Below are 21,779 nucleotides of genomic sequence, written 5' to 3' on the forward strand. Positions count from 1 at the left end.
TCCCCAAAGAGAGGCTGAGTCCGGTGTTCCGGACAACAATGACAGGCTGAGCTCGGTGGTGTGGACCCCAAAGACACACTTAGGCCGGTGGTCCGTACCCCAAAGACAGGCTGAGTATGGTGGTCTCAGGCTGTATGAGGATGGTGGTCTGGATCCCAAACTCAGGCTGGAGCCCACTGGCTGGATCCAAACACAGACTGAGGCTCGTCATCCGGACCCCAAAGACAGGCTGAGGTGTTGGTCTGGACCCCAAAGACAGGCTGAGGCCGGTGGTCCGGAAAACAATGACAGGCTGAGCTCGGTGGTCCACACCCCAAAAACAGGCTGAAACCGGTGGTCCGGACCCCAAAGACAGGCTGAGGACTACTGTCTAGACCCAGAGACAGGCTGTGGCCCACACACCGACTGACACAAAGGACGCCGAGTCGAAAGAATCAGGGGATAGCGCGGCCTGCGGGTCTGGTGGTCTCAGGCTGTATGAGGCTGGTGGTCTGGAGCCCAAACTCAGTCTGGAGCCCACTGGATGGATCCAAACACAGACTGAGGCTCGTCATCCGGACCCCAAAGACAGGCTGAGGCCGGTGGTCCGGACAACAATGACAGGCTGAGGCTGGAGGTCCGGTCCCTAAAGACAGACTGAGGCCGGTGGTCCGGACAACAATGACAGGCTGAGTCTGGTGGTCTCACACTGTCTGAGACTGGTGCTCTGGACTTCAAACTCAGGCTGAAGCCCACTTTCTGGATCCAAAGACAGGATGAGGCCGGTGGTCTCTGGCTGTCTGAGGCTGGTGGTCCGGTCCCCAAAGACAGGCTGAGATCGATGGACCAGACCCGGTTGTTATGGAGAGCTGTGGGGCCTGTGCCGGCACGCAAGCTTCGAAGCCAGGAACGAGGACAATAGTGGATGAGGGCGGCATCTGGGGATGAGTCACGAAATCTGCCCCTCCCCGCCAGCTCCGACCGTGAGACGCGTCGCGGCACGTGACTCACCTGATGGCTTGGGCATCTGCTGCTTCTGCTCGTTCATTTGCTTGATTGCTACCGCAACATCTGACAAGAGGAACGGACCCAAAGACAAGCTGAGGCTGATGGTTTGGACCCTAAAGACAGGCTGAGGCTGGTGGTCCGTACCCCAAAGACAGGCTGAGTCCGGTGGTCTGGACTACAATGACAGGCTGAGCTTGGTGGTCCAGACCCCAAAGACAGGCTGAGTCCGGTGGTCCGGACAACAATGACAGGCTGAGCTCGGTGGTCCGGACCCCAAAGACAGGCTGAGGCCGGTGGTCCGGTCAACAATGAAAGGCTGAGCTCGGTGGTCCGAAACCCAAAGATAGGCTGAGGCCAGTGGTCCGGACCCTAAAGACAGGCTGAGGCCGGTGGTCTGGACAACAATGACAGGCTGAGGCCGGTGGTCTCACACTGACTGAGACTGGTGCTCTGGACTTCAAACTCAGGCTGAAGCCCACTTTCTGGATCCAAAGACAGGATGAGGCCGGTGGTCCGGTCCCCAAAGACAGGCTGAGATCGATGGACCAGACCCGGTTGTTTTGGAGAGCTGTGGGGCCTGTGCCGGCACGTGAGCTACGATGCCAGGAACGAGGACAATAGTGGATGAGGGCGGCATCTGGGGATGAGTCACGAAGTCTGCCCCTCCCTGCCAGCTCCGACCGAGAGACACGTCGCGGCACGTGACTCACCTGAAGGTTTGGGTATCTGCTGCTTCTGCTAGTTCGTTTGCTTGATTGCTACCGCCACATCTGACAAGAGGAACGGATCAAAAGACAGGCTGAGGCTGGTGGTCCGGTCCCCAAAGACAGGCTGAGGCCGGTGTTCTGGACCCTAAAGACAGGCTGTGGCTGATGGTCTGGACCCTAAAGACAGGCTGAGGCCGGTGGTCCGTACCCCAAAGACAGGCTGAGTCCGGTGGTCTCTGGCTCTCTGAGATCGGTGGTCTGGACAACAATGACATGCTGAGCTTGGTGGTCCGGACCCCAAAGACAGGCTGAGGCCAGTGGTCCGGTCCCCAAAGACAGGCTGAGCTCGGTGGTCTCTGGCTCTCTGAGGCCCGTGGTCCGGACCCCAAAGACAGGCTGAGGCTGGTGGTTCGGAGACCCCCTGGGGTCCATGAACTGAGCAGGCCCAAACTGAACCGGCTCTATTGAGTTCATTAAGACTCCTCGTTAGAGGGTGGATGTGGACTCCCACGAGTACACACACACACATAAAGACAAGCCTCTGCATCAGTAGAACACACTGGTACACTTCCTTGAGAGATGCCGGCTTTGACTGACAAATACCAGAAGGGACTTTGCTCTGCTGTGTCAACTGAGGTCTTTGAAATGGGCACTGGCTTCGAGACCCCTGGCTCATTGGGCCATCCACTACATAACTCCACTGAGACGGTGGTCGAGATAGACCCCAACCCTCAGGGACAAGAGCCGTCTTTGAAGGTCTTCTACCCTCAGTTCTTTTGGCTGATCGGATGTTTCATCTATATACTGATTTCCACCTTCATGTTGGACGAGTCAAACGTCATCATCAGGGGTCTCGACCAACTTGTTCCTAAGATGATGGAAAATGCCCATACCAGTCTGAAGGAAATTCTGGCAGAGGAAATTCAAACTACAAACCCCGCAGCCGCCCTGGCACTTTGGGTCGTCGATGTCTTCAGTGCTGTCCTGGTCCTGACTTTTTATTTCAATCATAGAAGGAGCTTCGCGGTGGCGCTGGTTCGACTTGTCGACGTTTCCCTCAGGGTTGCCATCTTCATCTACAGCAGGAAAGAAAGACCCTGAACTGTGGGCGGGATGAGACTTGGACATTCAAGTCCCACTGTTGCTGTGCAGATTACACAGATGTGCAGAGTGGAGAAATAAACGAAATACATGAAACTCATTTATGTGTGTGTGTATCTCTTGGGTCAGTTTGTATTTTTGAAAAACTCTGATTGATTGATTGACCCACAGAAAGACTGAGGCCAGTGGTCCAGTCCCCAAAGACAGGCTGAGGTTGGTGCTCCGGATAACAATGACAGGCTGAGCTCGGTGGTCTGGACCCCAAAGACAGGCTGAGGCCGGTGGTCCAGACCCCAAAGACAGGCTGAGGCCGGTGGTCCAGACCCCAAACTCAGGCTTGAGCCCACTGGCCAAACCCAAAGAAATGCTTGGGCTGGTGGTCCAGACCCCAAAAACAGGCTGAAACCGGTGGTCCGGACCCCAAAGACAGGCTGAGGACTACTGTCTAGACCCAGAGACAGGCTGTGGCCCACACACCGACTGACACAAAGGACGCCGAGTCCAAAGAATCAGGGAATAGCGCGGCCTGCGGGTCTGGTGGTCTCAGGCTGTATGAGGCTGGTGGTCTGGATCCCAAACTCAGGCTGGAGCCCACTGGCTGGATCCAAACACAGACTGAGGCTCGTCATCCGGACCCCAAAGACAGGCTGAGGCCGGTGGTCCGGACAACAATGACAGGCTGAGGCCGGTGGTCTCTGGCTCTCTGAGGCCGGTGGTTCGGACAACAATGACAGGCTGAGTCTGGTGTTCTCAGGCTGTCTGAGACTGGTGCTCTGGACTTCAAACTCAGGCTGAAGCCCACTTTCTGGATCCAAAGACAGGATGAGGCCGGTGGTCCGGAACCCAAAGAAAGGCTGAGGCCTGTGGTCCGGACCCCAAAGACAGGCTGATGCTGGTGGTCTCTGGCTCTCTGATGTCGGTGGTCTGGACAACAATGACAGGATGAGCTCGGTGGTCCGGACCTAAAGACAGGCTGAGTCCGGTGGTCTCTGGCTCTCTGAGGCTGTTTGTCTGGACCCCAAATTCAGGCTGGAGCCAACTGGCTGGATCTGAAGACAGGCTGAGGCTGGTGGTCCGGTCCCCAAAGAGAGGATGAGTCCGGTGTTCCGGACAACAATGACAACCTGAGCTCGGTGGTCCGGACCCCAAAGGCAGGCTAAGGCCGGTGGTCCGGACCCCAAAGACAGGCTGAGTATGGTGGTCTCAGGCTGTATGAGGCTGGTGGTCTGGATCCCAAACTCAGCCTAGAGCCTACTGGCTGTGTCCAAACACAGACTGAGGCTCGTCATCCGGACCCCAAAGACAGGCTGAGGCTGGAGGTCCGGTCAAGAATGACAGGCTGAGGCTGGTGGTCCGGACAACAATGACAGGCTGAGCTCGGTGGTCCGGACCCCAAAGAAAGTCTGAGGCCAGTGGTCCGGTCCCCAAAAACAGGCTGAGACCGGTGGTCTGGACCCCAAAGACAGGCTGAGTCCGGTGGTCTCTGGCTCTCTGAGGCTGTTGGTCTGGACCCCAAATTCAGGCTGTAGCCCACTGGCTGGATCTGAAGACAGGCTGAGGCCGGTGGTCCGGACCCCAAAGACAGGCTGAGGCCGGTGTTCTGGACCCCAAAGACAGGCTGATGCTGGTGGTCTGGACCCCAAAGACAGGCTGAGTATGGTGGTCTCAGGCTGTATGAGGCTGGTGGTCTGAATCCCAAACTCAGGCTGGAGCCCACTGGCTGGATCCAAACACAGACTGAGGCTCGTCATCCGGACCCCAAAGACAGGCTGAGGTGCTGGTCCGGACCCCAAAGACAGGCTGAGGCCGGTGGTCCGGATCCCAAACTCAGGCTGTAGCCTATTGTCCGGACCCAAAGATAGACTGAGGCCGGTGATCTCTGGCTGTCTGAGGCTGGTGGTCCGTACCCAAAAGACAGGCTGAGGCCGGTGGTCCAGACCCCAAAAACAGGCTGAAACCGGTGGTCCGGACCCCAAAGACAGGCTGAGGACTACTGTCTAGACCCAGAGACAGGCTGTGGCCCACACACCGACTGACACAAAGGACGCCGAGTCCAAAGAGTCATTGCCTGCGCGTAGGTGGGTGCTGAGCCGGTTGTTTTGGAGAGCTGTGGGGCCCGTGCCGGCACGCGAGCTACGAAGCCAGGAACGAGAATAGTAGTGGATGAGGGCGTCATCTGGGGATGAGTCACGAAGTCAGCCCCTCCCGCCAGCTCCGACCGGAGACGCGTCGCGGCACGTGACTCACCTGAAGGCTTGGGCATCTGCTGCTTCTGCTCGTTCGTTTGCTTGATTGCTACCGCCACATCTGACAAGAGGAACGGATCCAAAGACAGGCTGAGGCTGGTGGTCCGGTACCCAAAGACAGGCTGAGGCCGGTTGTCCGGACAACAATGACATGCTGAGGCCGGTGGTCCGGACCCCAAAGACAGGCTGAGTCCGGTGGTCTCTGGCTCTCTGAGGCTGTTGGTCTGGACCCCAAATTCAGGCTGGAGCCCACTGGCTGGATCTGAAGACAGGCTGAGGCTGGTGGTCCGGTCCGCAAAGACAGGCTGAGGCCGGTGGTCCGTACAACAATGACAGGCTGAGCTCGGTGGTCTCTGGCTCTCTGAGGCCCGTGGTCCGGACCCCAAAGACAGGCTGAGGCTGGTGGTTCGGAGACCCCCTGGGGTCCATGAACTGAGCAGGCCCAAACTGAACCGGCTCTATTGAGTTCATTAAGACTCCTCGTTAGAGGGTGGATGTGGACTCCCACGAGTACACACACACACATAAAGACAAGCCTCTGCATCAGTAGAACACACTGGTACACTTCCTTGAGAGATGCCGGCTTTGACTGACAAATACCAGAAGGGACTTTGCTCTGCTGTGTCAACTGAGGTCTTTGAAATGGGCACTGGCTTCGAGACCCCTGGCTCATTGGGCCATCCACTACATAACTCCACTGAGACGGTGGTCGAGATAGACCCCAACCCTCAGGGACAAGAGCCGTCTTTGAAGGTCTTCTACCCTCAGTTCTTTTGGCTGATCGTATGTTTCATCTATATACTGATTTCCACCTTCATGTTGGACGAGTCAAACGTCATCATCAGGGGTCTCGACCAACTTGTTCCTAAGATGATGGAAAATGCCCATACCAGTCTGAAGGAAATTCTGGCAGAGGAAATTCAAACTACAAACCCCGCAGCCGCCCTGGCACTTTGGGTCGTCGATGTCTTCAGTGCTGTCCTGGTCCTGACTTTTTATTTCAATCATAGAAGGAGCTTCGCGGTGGCGCTGGTTCGACTTGTCGACGTTTCCCTCAGGGTTGCCATCTTCATCTACAGCAGGAAAGAAAGACCCTGAACTGTGGGCGGGATGAGACTTGGACATTCAAGTCCCACTGTTGCTGTGCAGATTACACAGATGTGCAGAGTGGAGAAATAAACGAAATACATGAAACTCATTTATGTGTGTGTGTATCTCTTGGGTCAGTTTGTATTTTTGAAAAACTCTGATTGATTGATTGACCCACAGAAAGACTGAGGCCAGTGGTCCAGTCCCCAAAGACAGGCTGAGGTTGGTGCTCCGGATAACAATGACAGGCTGAGCTCGGTGGTCTGGACCCCAAAGACAGGCTGAGGCCGGTGGTCCAGACCCCAAAGACAGGCTGAGGCCGGTGGTCCAGACCCCAAACTCAGGCTTGAGCCCACTGGCCAAACCCAAAGAAATGCTTGGGCTGGTGGTCCAGACCCCAAAAACAGGCTGAAACCGGTCGTCCGGACCCCAAAGACAGGCTGAGGACTACTGTCTAGACCCAGAGACAGGCTGTGGCCCACACACCGACTGACACAAAGGACGCCGAGTCCAAAGAATCAGGGAATAGCGCGGCCTGCGGGTCTGGTGGTCTCAGGCTGTATGAGGCTGGTGGTCTGGATCCCAAACTCAGGCTGGAGCCCACTGGCTGGATCCAAACACAGACTGAGGCTCGTCATCCGGACCCCAAAGACAGGCTGAGGCCGGTGGTCCGGACAACAATGACAGGCTGAGGCCGGTGGTCTCTGGCTCTCTGAGGCCGGTGGTTCGGACAACAATGACAGGCTGAGTCTGGTGTTCTCAGGCTGAGACTGGTGCTCTGGACTTCAAACTCAGGCTGAAGCCCACTTTCTGGATCCAAAGACAGGATGAGGCCGGTGGTCCGGAACCCAAAGAAAGGCTGAGGCCTGTGGTCCGGACCCCAAAGACAGGCTGATGCTGGTGGTCTCTGGCTCTCTGATGTCGGTGGTCTGGACAACAATGACAGGATGAGCTCGGTGGTCCGGACCTAAAGACAGGCTGAGTCCGGTGGTCTCTGGCTCTCTGAGGCTGTTTGTCTGGACCCCAAATTCAGGCTGGAGCCCACTGGCTGGATCTGAAGACAGGCTGAGGCTGGTGGGTCCCCCAAAGAGAGGATGAGTCCGGTGTTCCGGACAACAATGACAACCTGAGCTCGGTGGTCCGGACCCCAAAGGCAGGCTAAGGCCGGTGGTCCGGACCCCAAGGACAGGCTGAGTATGGTGGTCTCAGGCTGTATGAGGCTGGTGGTCTGGATCCCAAACTCAGCCTAGAGCCCACTGGCTGAGTCCACAGACTGAGGGTCATCCGACCCCAAAGACAGGCTGCGGCTGGTGGTCCAGTCCCCAAAAACAGGCTAAGGCCGGTGGTCTGGACCCCAAAGACAGGCTGAGGCCGGGGTCTCTGGACCCTCAACGACAGCCTGAGGCAGGTGGTCCTGGACAAGAATGACAGGCTCAGGCTGGAGCCCACTGGCTGGATCTGAAGACAGGCTGAGGCTGGTGGTCCGGTCCCCAAAGAGAGGCTGAGTCCGGTGTTCCGGACAACAATGACAGGCTGAGCTCGGTGGTCCGGACCCCAAAGACAGGCTGAGTATGGTGGTCTCAGGCTGTATGAGGCTGGTGGTCTGGATCCCAAACTCAGGCTGGAGCCCACTGGCTGGATCCAAACACAGACTGAGGCGGTGGTCCGGACCCCAAAGACAGGCTGAGGTGTTGGTCTGGACCCCAAAGACAGGCTGATGCCGGTGGTCTGGACCCCAAACTCAGGCTGCTAGCCAGGCTGAGGCTGGTGCTGGTCCGGACCCCAAAGACAGGCTGAGGCCGGTGGTCTCTGGCTGTCTGAGGCTGGTGGTCCGTACCCCAAAAGACAGGCTGAGGCCGGTGGTCCAGACCCCAAAAACAGGCTGAAACCGGTGGTCCGGACCCCAAAGACAGGCTGAGGACTACTGTCTAGAACCAGAGACAGGCTGTGGACAACACACAGACTGACACAAAGGACGCCGAGTCCAAAGAGTCATTGGATAGCGCGCGGCGATGAAGCCAGGAACGAGCCTGCTGTAGGTGGGTGCTGAGCTGGTTGTTTTGGAGAGCTGTGGGGCCCGTGCCGGCACGCGAGCTACGAAGCCAGGAACGAGAACAGTAGTGGATGAGGGCGTCATCTGGGGATGAGTCACGAAGTCAGCCCCTCCCCGCCAGCTCCGACCGGGAGACGCGTCGCGGCACGTGACTCACCTGAAGGCTTGGGCATCTGCTGCTTCTGCTCGTTCGTTTGCTTGATTGCTACCGCCACATCTGAGAAGAGGAACGGATCCAAAGACAGGCTGAGGCTGGTGGTCCGGTCCCCAAAGAGGCTGAGTCCGTGTTCCGGACAACAATGACAGGCTGAGCTCGGTGGTCCGGACCCCAAAGACAGGCTGAGTATGGTGGTCTCAGGCTGTATGAGGCTGGTGGTCTGGATCCCAAACTCAGGCTGGAGCCCACTGGCTGGATCCAAACACAGACTGAGGCTCGTCATCCGGACCCCAAAGACAGGCTAAGGTGTTGGTCCGGACCCCAAAGACAGGCTGAGGCCGGTGGTCCGGAAAACAATGACAGGCTGAGCTCGGTGGTCCAGACCCCAAAGACAGGCTGACAGGCTGAGGCTGGTGGTCCGGACCCCAAACTCAGGCTGTAGCCCAGGCTGGTGGTCCGCACCCCAAAAACAGGCTGAAACCGGTGGTCCGGACCCCAAAGACAGGCTGAGGACTACTGTCTAGAACCAGAGACAGGCTGTGGACAACACACAGACTGACACAAAGGACGCCGAGTCCAAAGAGTCATTGGATAGCGCGGCCTGCGCGTAGGTGGGTGCTGAGCTGGTTGTTTTGGAGAGCTGTCTGCCGGCACGCGAGCTACGGCCAGGAACGAGAACAGTAGTGGATGAGGGCGCCATCTGGGGATGAGTCACGGTCAGCCCCTCCCCGCCAGCTCCGACCAACGCTGCGCGCGCGTGAGAGGCTTGATTGCTACCGCCACATCTGACAAGAGGAACGGATCCAAAGACAGGCTGAGGCTGGTGGTCCGGTCCCCAAAGACAGGCTGAGGCCGGTTGTCCGGACAACAATGACAGGCTTAGGCCGGTGGTCCGGACCCCAAAGACAGGCTGAGGCCGGTGGTCCAGACCCCAAAGACAGGCTGAGGTCGTTGGTCCAGATAACAATGACAGGATGAGCTCGGTGGTCCGGACCTAAAGACAGGCTGAGTCTGGTGGTCTCTGGCTCTCTGAGGCTGTTTGTCTGGACCCCAAATTCAGGCAGGAGCCCACTGGCTGGATCTGAAGACAGGCTGAGGCTGGTGGTCCGGTCCCCAAAGAGAGGATGAGTCCGGTGTTCCGGACAACAATGACAGCCTGAGCTCGGTGGTCCAGACCCCAAAGGCAGTCTGAGGCCGGTGTTCCGGACCCCAAAGACAGGCTGCGTCCGGTGGTCTCTGGCTCTCTGAGGCCGGTGGTCCGGACAACAATGACAGGCTGAGCTCGGTGGTGCAATCCCCAAAGAGAGGCTGAGGCCGGTGTTCCGTACAACAATGACAGGCTGAGGTTAGTGGTCCGGATAACAATGACAGGCTTAGCTTGGTGGTCTGGACTCCAAAGACAGGCTGAGGTCGGTGGTCCAGTCCCTAAAGACAGGCTGAGATCGATGGACCAGACCCGGTTGTTTTGGAGAGCTGTAGGGCCCGTGCTGGCACGCAAGCTACGAAGCCAGGAACGAGGACAGTAGTGGATGAGGGCGGCATCTGGGGATGAGTCACGAAGTCTGCCCCTCCCCGCCAGCTCCGACCGTGAGACGCGTCGCGGCACGTGACTCACCTGAAGGCTTGGGCATCTGCTCCTTCTGCTCGTTCATTTGCTTGATTGCTACCGCAACATCTGAGAAGAGGACTGGACCCAAAGACAGGCTGAGGCTGGTGGTTCGGACCCCAAAGACAGGCTGAGGCTGGTGGTTCGGACCCCAAAGACAGGCTGGATCCCGTTGACTGGAGCCAAACACAGGCCTGGGTCTTCAGTCCAGACTGTATCAGTTTCAGGTACCTAGCTGCCCGCCCGGCGCTCGAGTCATGGCATTTTGTCTCGGTGTTTCATTCTTCTTCGACAGACATGCTTGGACACAGAAATGATAAAGGCAGACAAGGGCTTAAGTCCAGGGGTGCGACTGCAAGGCCCAAATCCACTCACAGCTGTCCTGTCCCAGTGGCTGTGCGAGCTGGTGGGTCTGGCTCTTGTCTGCGTTAGCTGGGGTGCTCACCATTACCGGGGTCCCCCGCCCGGGCAGGTGGTCTTCAGCCCTCTCCTTCAAAGGACTCCATGTTGAAGTGGCCTGCACAGATTGTGCAGAATGATTTTGCACAATTCATGTGCCCTTTCGGGTACTGTTGGAAAGGAAGTTGAGAAGTCTGACTTGCAATACATACGTCGGTGAGAACACAGGAACTAACCTAACCATTTCAGGACCATCGCTTGAATGTTGAAACAACTGTTCAGGTAGGTGAGTATGTGTGTGGTTCTAACAGGCAAGCAACAAAATAAGACATTTAGTAAGTACATTTATAAATGTTATTTCACTATGCAATACACCAATGTCCAATAGGTGGCACCATAGGTACACACTTTCAATGTAAGGTATTTGCAATTACAGTTTCAATGTGGTAACGTATCAGGTTTATATCCATATTAATACATAATATCTCTTAAAGATTTATTGCAATATCAGAATAATTTACAGACTGAATCAATATTAGAACAGGGTACATCCTCTACTTTACTGAATGGTATTAATGGAATCTACGGTAATAGTAATAAACACACTAAGTAACGTAAAATATTAACCTAACTACTAATTCAGAACATTCTTCTCTCTAACTTTTAACTCTTCTAACTGACTTCTAAATATCTACATAAGAACTTACATTTGATCAAAAAACGCACAAACTTAAACTTTCTGTAGCGTAGTTCTGGCTTTTACGAGGTACATCTCAGACTGACGCGCTCACTGCACACGTCACCGCTTGTCACGTGACCACGCGTCAGCGCCTTAAAGGTACACGAGCCTTTTTTACATTTCCAATTAAAAAAAAAAACAAACAAACAAAGCCGATTTTAAAAAAAATGCTATTTTATTGTTGTGATGAAAACGTTCTCTTTGTAATGACTCTGGACTCCACCTCTAGTGCTTTATGGAAGTTTTTTAAATGACGTTTTTTAACAGTTTCCCAGATGCATGGACATATAAACACGGTACGATTATTTTCACTGATTGTACGGGTTGTAGCAGGCCTGTCAGTACGTGGGCTTCGATTGGTTATCTCCGAGTCGAGCCCGCCCTCTAGTGGCTACGTTTGTTTTTGTTTGTTTTATTATTTTTTTTGTTTCCAGATTTTTTGCTTTCACTTCAATTCGGAATGATGAGTATGCCGTTGGTTTGTTTCCTGCCTTGCGTCCTGTGTTGGCCGTGATTGGCTCCAGCAGACCCCGTAACCCTGTAGTTAGGATATAGTGGGTTGGACAATGGATGGATGGAATGATAAGTAATGTTAACAAAATGAAGCCATGAAATTAGTACATAAAAAGCAGATGTAATTACAACAAAACATGACAGTAATAAAAATGTTTAAAAGGAAACCAATAAGACCGTGACAGGAATACACTGAAAACAGTAGGACATTAATGGTGCTCATTCAACGTACATTTTCTCTTTCAAGCAACTTAAGTTTAGTCATTTAGTGCTGTACCTTAAAATATTTGGTTTCAGATCTCAATCAAAGTAAAAAAATGTGTTTGTACCAAAGTAAGTTACGGTGGAGGGAATCAACATAAATTACTATTTCAGTGAACCTAATATTTTAGGTCGTTCGTGTGCTGTGTGTGAAGAGCCCTTTATATTTTCTTCCAGTTGAACTTTCCAGTGTGTTGGCTTTCCAACTGCCAGACAAGAAGATCACTTAGCTGAGTGGAGTGGACGTGGCTGTCCAGGTCTGGTCATCTTCAGCAGCAGACTTTTATAACGGAGGATTTCTGGTAAGTAACTCTGTTTCTCAGCTGTTCGTTTTAAGTATAAGAACTCGTAATAAAACAAACTTTCAAGAAAGCTGTAGAAACGTTTAATAATTTTTTGTTGTATATTTAAGATTTACACTGCAAAATGTTTGAGTATTTGCACTAGATTTTGAAATAAATGTAAAAAGTACAGCACTGGAATGTGTTATGTTCATAATATTTCTAATAGCATTAAAACAGGTTACGACCAATAAGCCATTTAAATTGTAACAACTTAAAAAATACATTTACTTCAGTATAAAACAAGTGAATTGCACCCAATCATTAAATGATTTGCCTCAACTTAAAAATCGTGGGTTCAATAAAATAAAAAGAATTATGTTGGTTCAGATTGAAAATATTAAGTGTGAATCACTACCGTAATTATTTGAAGTTGAATGGAGGTTATACTTTTATCTATCTATCTATCTATCTATCTATCTATCTATCTATCTACTACTGTATATAGTGCCTTTCACTTCTATCTATCTATCTATCTATCTATCTATCTATCTATCTACTACTGTATATAGTGCCTTTCACTTCTTTCTATCTATCTATCTATCTATTATATAGTGCCTTTCACTTCTATCTATCTATCTATCTATCTATCTATCTATCTACTATTGTATATAGTGCCTTTCACTTCTTTCTATCTATCTATCTATCTATCTATCTATCTATCTATCTATCTATCTATCTATCTATCTACTACTGTATATAGTGTCTTTCACTTCTATCTATCTATCTATCTATCTATCTATCTATCAATCTATCTATCTATCTATCTATCTATCTATCTATCTATCTATCTATCTATCTACTACTGTATATAGTGCCTTTCACTTCTTTCTATCTATCTATCTATCTATCTATTATATAGTGCCTTTCACTTCTATCTATCTATCTATCTATCTACTATTGTATATAGTGCCTTTCACTTCTTTCTATCTATCTATCTATCTATTATATAGTGCCTTTCACTTCTATCTATCTATCTATCTATCTATTATATAGTGCCTTTCACTTCTTTCTATCTATCTATCTATCTATCTATCTATCTATCTATCTATCTATCTATCTACTACTGTATATAGTGCCTTTCACTTCTTTTTATCTATCTATCTATCTATTATATAGTGCCTTTCACTTCCATCTATCTATCTATCTATCTATCTATTATATAGTGCCTTTCACTTCTATCTATCTATCTATCTATCTATTATATAGTGCCTTTCACTTCTTTCTATCTATCTATCTATCTATCTATCTATCTATCTATCTATCTATCTATCTACTACTGTATATAGTGTCTTTCACTTCTTTTTATCTATCTATCTATCTATTATATAGTGCCTTTCACTTCCATCTATCTATCTATCTATCTATCTATCTATCTATCTATCTATCTATCTATCTATCTACTACTGTATATAGTGTCTTTCACTTCTTTCTATCTATCTATCTATCTATTATATAGTGCCTTTCACTTCTTTCTATCTATCTATCTATCTATCTATCTATCTATCTATCTATCTATCTATCTATCTATCTATCTAGCTAGCTAGCTAGCTAGCTAAGAAGAACTCTCAGACAGTCCATACAGAACCGAAAACTTAACGGAGCAAAACAAAGATTTGACAGATAAAACCTTCTCTGATATGTGTGTATAAATAAATCAATAAATCAATAAATAAAGCATACTGCCTCTACAGCTCTAGTCGTGGGCATTTCACCTTGGGGACCCTGAATTAAGCAGGCCCTGGTTAAGACAGTACAAGGCCCTTTCAGAGTTGAGGAGCTCATTTAAGACGCCTTGTTCTCATTTGAACACGACAGCTCTCATACTGCAAGTGCCATACCACAAGTCCATTACCATAAGAACCTTAACATACTTTATGTCACACCTCCAAAACTACAACTCCCGTACCACAACTCCCAGAACTCCCATACTACAAATCCCACATCACAAGTTTCATACCGAAAGTGTTATATAACAACTCCCATACTACAACTCTCATCCCACAACTTCAATTCCATAAGTTTCATATCACAACTCAAATTCCACAACTCTCATACTACAAGTCCAATACCATAAATGTCTTATCACAACTCCCGAACTCCAACTCTAATACCACAAGTCCAAAACTACCACTGTAATACCACTGCTGCCTTTTTAACGCCAAAAGTCCCATTTTAACTCCACAACTCCCCTTCTACAGCCACAGCCCTTCATTTTATCGTCGCAGTCCCACATTTTAATAACAAAACTCCCATTTTAAAAGTTATAACTCACTTCAGGGCACAATTTCTCATTTCAATGCCACAACTCCCATTTTAAAGCCACAAATCACTTAAGACCACAACTGCCATTTGAAAGTCACAAATCTCCATTTAAAGTGGAGCTGAGGTTTTGTAACACTTTGTAAATTCCATACTCCCAGTCTCTACATGGTCTGTTTACGTCCTATTCGAGCTGAGGTGATATGTACCACAAGGCCTGACTCCAAGGCATAATTTAGGTGGTCTAAGTCCCCCATAATATCATGTCATGCTCACTATATCCCCAAAGACATTCTCTTTTAGGTACAAATTTCCATCCAGCTAGTCTCCTCATGATGCCTACATGGTCTCCATTTTCCCCTCTCTCTGTGATGATGTGGGTTCAGCTCCATGCTCCCCTCGCTGTTCGGGAGCCCTTGAACTCAACACCGTCGATAATGTCACCGAGATGAGCTCGACAGTGAAAGCAACAACTGAGCAAGGGGATGGTTCAAATGTGCAAAAGTGCTTTTATTAAAATCAAATCAACAAACAAAAATATTCAAAGTGTCCATAAAGTGCAGCGATTCCAAAAAGAGTCATTAAACTGGGCATTAGGGGACTGGGCGGTCTCATGGCCTGGACCCCCTGCAGATTTTATTTTTTTCTCGAGCCGTCTGGAGTTTTTTTTTGTTTTTTCTGTCCACCCTGGCCATTGGACCTTACTCTTATTCGATGTTAATTAATGTTGACTTATTCTTTTTTCTTACTGTGTCTTTTATTTTTCTATTCTTCATCTTGTAAAGCACTTTGAGCTACTTTTGGTATGAAAATGTGCTATAGAAATAAATGTTGTTGTTGTTGTAAATAAATAATCGTTAAAAGTCAAATGTGGAGGTTAAAAAATACACAAAAACAATCCTTTAAAAACGAGGTTGAAACGTTCTACAGGAAGCAGTTTATTAAACAAAAGACAATGCCAAGCTCGGTGCTTCTTTCCTGTTAGTGTCTCACCTGCTTCTCCCATACAGCTGACCTTTCTATCCACACGAAACTGGAGACTTCCCGATCCCTGGCTTCGGTCTGGCACTCATCCCAGTCCCGAGACTTGGTTCACACCCAAAGGCCAGGACACACACGTTGGGGAATCCACCACCAAGCCTCCCGACTCCCGCTGCCTTCCGCGGCCAGTCGCTTTTCCCTGGTCACTCCCGCTACCTGATCGCTCAGCGGGAGCGACTTCATCTCCAACTCCTCGGTGTCGGCCTAACACCCAGACTTCCTCACAGCTGCCCATGAGTGCTCGTTTGCTCGCTCGCCCACACGCTGCTTGTCTCACTCTCTCTCGCACCGACTTTCTCCTTCGCTCCCTGTAACCTCCGTCCTTTTCGTTTCTTTTTTCCTCAAATTTTTCTGTTCTTTCTTCGAACCCTCCCTAGCCGACTCGCGCTTCTTTTGTATTGCGAGGGGCCATAGCAGCTACAGCACATTAGCCACAGGGACAATCACGGATGTGGGCAGTCCCTCACCTGTGCACTAGGTGAGAAACACCCACACCGCAGATCACCCACTGGCTTGCTACGGCCACTACGCCCCCTCACTAAGCCGCCGTGAGTGCGGTGATTATTTATTTTAAAAAACGGCCTTTGCTGAGCGAGCTGTGGACCCATAACACCACACTCTCCTGCTTGAGTTGGTGGGATATGTAACACATCATCTGATCCTTATCTTTTAAAGTTACTTTTGTAAGTGGGCCTCATATGCACTCACAGTTCACACATAAAAGACAACAAGAGGATGACTCCAGGAAAACCGGAGGTCACGACGACCCCTTAACTTGGCCAGAATGTTCATTGTCAGAAGCACATAAGGAGACGATGCGAATCCTACAACTGACGAACAAGAATGAGCAGCTGAACCACCTGGAGAAGAGTGGAGGGAGGAGCCAAATAAACAAGTTGGGTGTGGTTTAGGAGAGAGGCAGTGGGAGGGCATTTGACTGGCAGGTGGGAGGAGCACATTGTGGAGAGTGAAGGTTGAGAAAAGAATTGCAGTTCTGTTAAGGTGGCATTTTAAATTGATATCAAATTGAATAGAAAGAACAAAAGCTACAATCTGATAGATAGATAGATAGATAGATAGATAGATAGATAGATAGATAGATAGATAGATAGATAGATAGATGTAAAAGGCACTATCTGATAGATAGATAGATAGATAGATAGATAGATAGATAGATAGCATAGAAGAGAAAATTGTATATATTAGCATTAATTGCATATTAGCATAAATAGCCATAAAAGTAATTAAAAGCTTCTGAAACATTATATTAAGCATAAATTAGAATGTCAAGCAAATACGAAAAGTCAAACAAATAGTTAAATAAAAATCAGCCATATTGCATTATTTTTTAGGCATGAAGCAGAATTACTAGTGTGGGAAAGGACAGGACAGGAATGATGCATAGAAACTGCCTGTGCACCTGTGTGGACAACATAGAAAGCTAAGAACAAGGTGGCCTTGGTAATCATGTGAGAAATCAGCTGGACTGGTGAATCAGCAAAAGGCTTTTGCTGTAAACAAGGTGAAAATGATGTAATGCATGAATAACAAAAAAAGTATGTTCAAGCACAAGCATAAATATATCTATCTATCTATATATATATATATATATATAGAGAGAGAGAGAGAGAGAGAGAGAGAGAAAAATATATTTAAATTAACGCAGAGATTAAGCCAAATCAAGCATGCCAAACAAATGATCAAATAAAAGCACACGCCATATTTCATTTTTATTAAAGCTTAGCTTTGGGCACCAAATAAACCAGCTTGAAAGTCCGAGAAAGAGGAAGTGACGAGAGGAAAGCCCATAAATGGAAGAAGAATGTCTGTACTGGCATTGGCCAGTGAAAGAAATAAGCAAAAACAGAAACTAGAAATGGACAATAGACAGTTAAATAACAGAGACCCAGCTGCAGGGAAAGTCAGGAGATAATGATGGTTCCCATGAGAACCCGAGAAATTGGCCGGACAGGTGCAGAAGGGAGTCAGAGAAAAACAGCAAATGAGCTAATTTAGCGAGGTCGGAGTGATAAGAAATTGTTATATAAACTTCGATTGCTGAACTGTTCGGGGCTCAATCTCATTCGGCCGAATTGGGTTGAGTCCGTGTTGTTGATTTATTGCAATAAAGCTTTAAAACTCTGTTTGCCTATCCTGTGTCCTAACAGCCTTCATTTTCAGGTAAAAAGCCCCTTGGTGACAATTTTTCGCCACGACGATAGATAGATAGATAGATAGATAGATAGAAGTGCAGCACACACCAGTTAACACATTTCAGAACTCCTTTCACCCATACAGATGGCAGACTGGCACTTGTGGACACTTCAGCCCTGCAGACTCTGCACTCCTCGTGACAAGTGAAACGGCTGATGATGTCCGTGATTGTTCCATCCTGGGTTGTTCCCTGCCTTATGCCACATTCCACTTACCTTTGTCCCATTGTATCTGAATGGCTCGGTATAGAAAATGTAAAGAATGAATAAAAAACGTGACCAATGACAGAGAAGAAAACTTCCATTTCTTTTTATTTATTGTTTTTCCTTTAGCTCCTTGGCCAATTCAAAGTGATTTGTCCAAATTTTTCCAGCCTGAAGGGCTCACAACGCCCTGGCTGTGGTTCAGGCTAAGATATTGTTGGTTTTGTCTTCTTTCAGGCTTTTAGTGGCATGAGTTGTTACCGACTTCCTGCACTGAGAACTGCGCACCTCAGCAGCTCCACCTGCCACTTCAGATGCCAACTCGAGTTCCACACTTGTCGTCTTTATCCGGTGAAGACAAACAGCACACACAGAGAAATCACACAGAGGACTTGTAATGGAGCCCTGAAGTGGATGGCATGTGAATTATTTCAATAACAGATCGTCTTGGACTGTGCTCTCCATCGGAAGGGTGTTGCTATCTCCTCAGGTCTCTCGACCAGCGCAGGTTGTCCTTCCTCACTCCAGACCTGTTGTGTTCTCTGAATGAGGTATTGCTGTATAAGTAAGCCATGCAGTAGCTCCGCCTCTCAAAAGATCTTTCCAGAAAGCTGGATAAGGTTCTCATTTGCTCACATTTGTATGAGGTAAGTGTCCTCATGGGGTTTGTGGCACAAAGCTTTGTGTGTTTGTTTCACCGGTTGCTACAGTGAATGTGTTTTGATTCAACGACTATGATGACCTGGATTATTATCATCTCACTTTCCCTCCCGCTATTCCCCCATACGTTATGTTTCACACCATAGTAACCCGTGCCTCCTCTCCCGGACTCTCACAGTCTAAGAGGCTCAGGTCCTCCAGGCTGTAATGCGCTTCTCAAGTGTCTGCTGCCCTATTGTGGGTACACAGAGAGAGAACGTGTCACCTCTCGGATCTAGATGAATGGGTTTTGTTTTATTTTTCTTTGACCGGCGCCTGTTTACTTATTTGAGAATCTCTCCAGTTTGACCAGTCCAGTTTCTTAACTGAAATCCTTATCTGTTAGGACTGTGCTGAGACTCGAGCGGAGTCTTACTGAGTTAGTTAAGGGGACGAGCCATCATGTCCGGTGTCTCGCAGTCAGTGTCCATTTCAATGAGCTCAAGTGCTGGAGAACAAAGGCCTTTGGAAGGACCAGCCATTACATTTCTTTACGCTCGCAGATTATTTTCGTGTTTTGTTTCTGCTCACAGCCCGGGTGTCTCTCTGGGCTGCACTAGGGTGGCAGCATTGGCACAGCTGCTGTTATACTGCCAGTGTCTACCCTGACAACCAACGAGTTTCAAACCAGAGAATCAGCCCTTGAGGATACACGTGGATCTCCAGAGCCTACTGAAGCTTCAATATTTGCCTGTTTATTGATATTCAAGAAAGGACAAATGGAGGACAGGAAACTAAAACAGTAACAACCAGCAAAGTTTAATCAATTTTTATTTCACTCAACTAGGCACTAAATTTACGCCAGAGGAGGATGTCTGCAAGATAAAGCACCGCCACCACACACCTGGGCTCCTTATCAGGGTAATAAACAGCAGACAGAGCCAGCGGTGTGACAGTAGTAATGACATCCATGAGCTGAAGTGCCCGTGCAATGCTGGCATTAGTCATTTGAAGTGACAGATTATTTTTCAAGGTGCCATGGATATGTTCCATCACTTTAGAAGCAAGTCGGACAAGACACTTGGCAATGACGTGTGATTCGTCAAAGACCAAGCTGAACATGACGGTGTAAGTAGCACAAACAATCATTAAGAGGAGCCTTAGAAGGAAAGCTGATTGCTGTCCCTTGGGCTTGTGATCCAACTCAGTGCCCATTTCTATGAGCACATGTGCTGGGGAACGAACTCCCTTGGAGGACTCATCAGCCACAGCCATCGTCATTGTTCAGTCACGCAGTTTGTTTTCGTATTTTGTTTCCTTCAACAGTCCTGTGTCTCGTTGGAGAGAAGTAAAGAGAGAGCAGCGGCACAGCTACATTTATACTTTAGGTGTCAGCCTGGAAGGGGGAAGAAAGCAGCCCCGTCGAGGTTATCCCTAGAGAGTTTGTCATTGCGGTGATTCGGAGAGCGTGGCGCCGAAGGTGGCCAGAGCCCGACGGGGTTATTTCTTGTGAGTTTGTCATCGCTGTGGTTCGGAGAGCGTGGAGTTGAAGGTGGCCATGGACCGACGGGGTTATTTCTGGAGAGTTTGTCATCGCGGTGGTTGGAAGAGCGTGGAGTCAAAGGTGGCTGGGGCCAATGGGTGACCCTGGGAAGTGTGTGATCGCACCCGTCAGGGACGTTGGACAGGAGGGCAGCTAAACGGATGGAGGCTGATCAAAGGGGAGTTCGTTATTAGTTGTGGTGGCATAAATTTACTTTGGTGACTGATCACGACCCCCCTGCAGACAATATGATACACACTCCCGTCACACAAGCTGGTTTGTTAGCTTGCAGATGTTTCATTTAATTGTCTGTCATCATCCCGGTTCTGCGCTCGTCAATGTCGATGTCCTGTCTCGGTTAGCCATGCCCGGTTTAGTAGTTCACGAAGTTGTGAACAGAGCTGAGGGTGGGAGTGTGACCGCTACAGCTTGGGAACGCAGCCAAACTTCAGAAATTCTCTCCTGGAAATAAACTCACTCTTGCACACTGTACTCCCTCCTCTACACAGCATCAGCTGCAGGTTTGCTAGCGCAGCGCTTCGAACATTTAAAGGACCGAGCTGCGACCGTGCTTGGCTTCAACGACTATGATGACCTGCATTATTATCATCTCACTTTCCCTCCCGCTATTCCCCCATACGTTATGTTTCACACCATAGTAACCCGTGCCTCCTCTCCCGGACTCTCACAGTCTAAGAGGCTCAGGTCCTCCAGGCTGTAATGCGCTTCTCAAGTGTCTGCTGCCCTATTGTGGGTACACAGAGAGAGAACGTGTCACCTCTCGGATCTGGATGGACGGGTTTTGTTTTATTTTTCTTTGACCGGCGCCTGTTTACTTATTTGAGAATCTCTCCAGTTTGACCAGTCCAGTTTCTTAACTGAAATCCTTATCTCTTAGGACTGTGGTGAGACTCGAGCAGATTTTTTTTAAACGATCTTATTAGTGATAGAAAGATTGATTTTATTGCGCTAAATGAAACATGGCTTAATTCAAATGGGGCGGCTGTTTTAATCGAATCTACGCCTCCGGATTACAGTTTTACTCGTGCCGACCGCCAGGGGAAAAGGGGGGCGGATTGGCAAACATTTACTCGAGCCGGTTAAAATGTAAAGATGTCAGTTTTGGTAAATTTAAGTCCTTTGAGTATCTCGCCATTGTTATTCATGGAGATTCTCACGTTCTCGTATTATCCGTGTATAGACCTCCTAAATATAACGCGTCTTTCTTTGAGGAATTCTCTGACTTAATGTCAATTTTAATTACTAACTATGACGCACTCTTAATAGTTGGCGACTTTAACTTTCATGTCGACAATCAGTCTGATCTAAAAGTAAAAGAATTCATGAACCTCGTGGACTCTTTTGATTTGAGACAACTCATTAATCAGCCTACACATAAAGCAGGTCATACGTTAGACTCAGTGATTACTAAAGGACTTAAAGTTGATATAAAGCAGGTCATTGATATTGGTCTATCAGACCATTTCCTTCTACTATTTAATATAGAAATAAAGATAGAAAACACTCATGAGAAGCACATTGTTAAAAAACGCTTCTTTGACTCATCAGCAGCTTTAAAGCTTACAACTATTCTAAGCAATCAGTCTGTTTATAATGCCAACGATAATAGCGAGGATAATAAATAGTAAGGTGGAAAGATTTAATTCTAAAGTAAGAG

General features: G+C 48.8%; 1 long non-coding RNA gene across 2 annotated transcripts; it reads left to right on the plus strand.

Moving 5' to 3' along the window:
- The first annotated feature begins 9,797 nt into the window (after positions 1 to 9,797).
- LOC120536563 lies at positions 9,798 to 21,090 on the plus strand. Of its 2 annotated transcripts, none has more exons than XR_005635150.1 (3): positions 9,798 to 10,631; positions 12,036 to 12,160; positions 18,157 to 21,090. It is a non-coding gene; the product is annotated as an uncharacterized LOC120536563 (long non-coding RNA). The 2 variants fall into 2 exon arrangements; XR_005635149.1 differs by having other exon boundaries at positions 9,798 to 10,627.
- Positions 21,091 to 21,779: the final 689 nt, after the last annotated feature.

This window comes from Polypterus senegalus, chromosome 10 (genome assembly GCF_016835505.1).
Source record: "Polypterus senegalus isolate Bchr_013 chromosome 10, ASM1683550v1, whole genome shotgun sequence".
NCBI lineage: Eukaryota > Metazoa > Chordata > Cladistia > Polypteriformes > Polypteridae > Polypterus > Polypterus senegalus.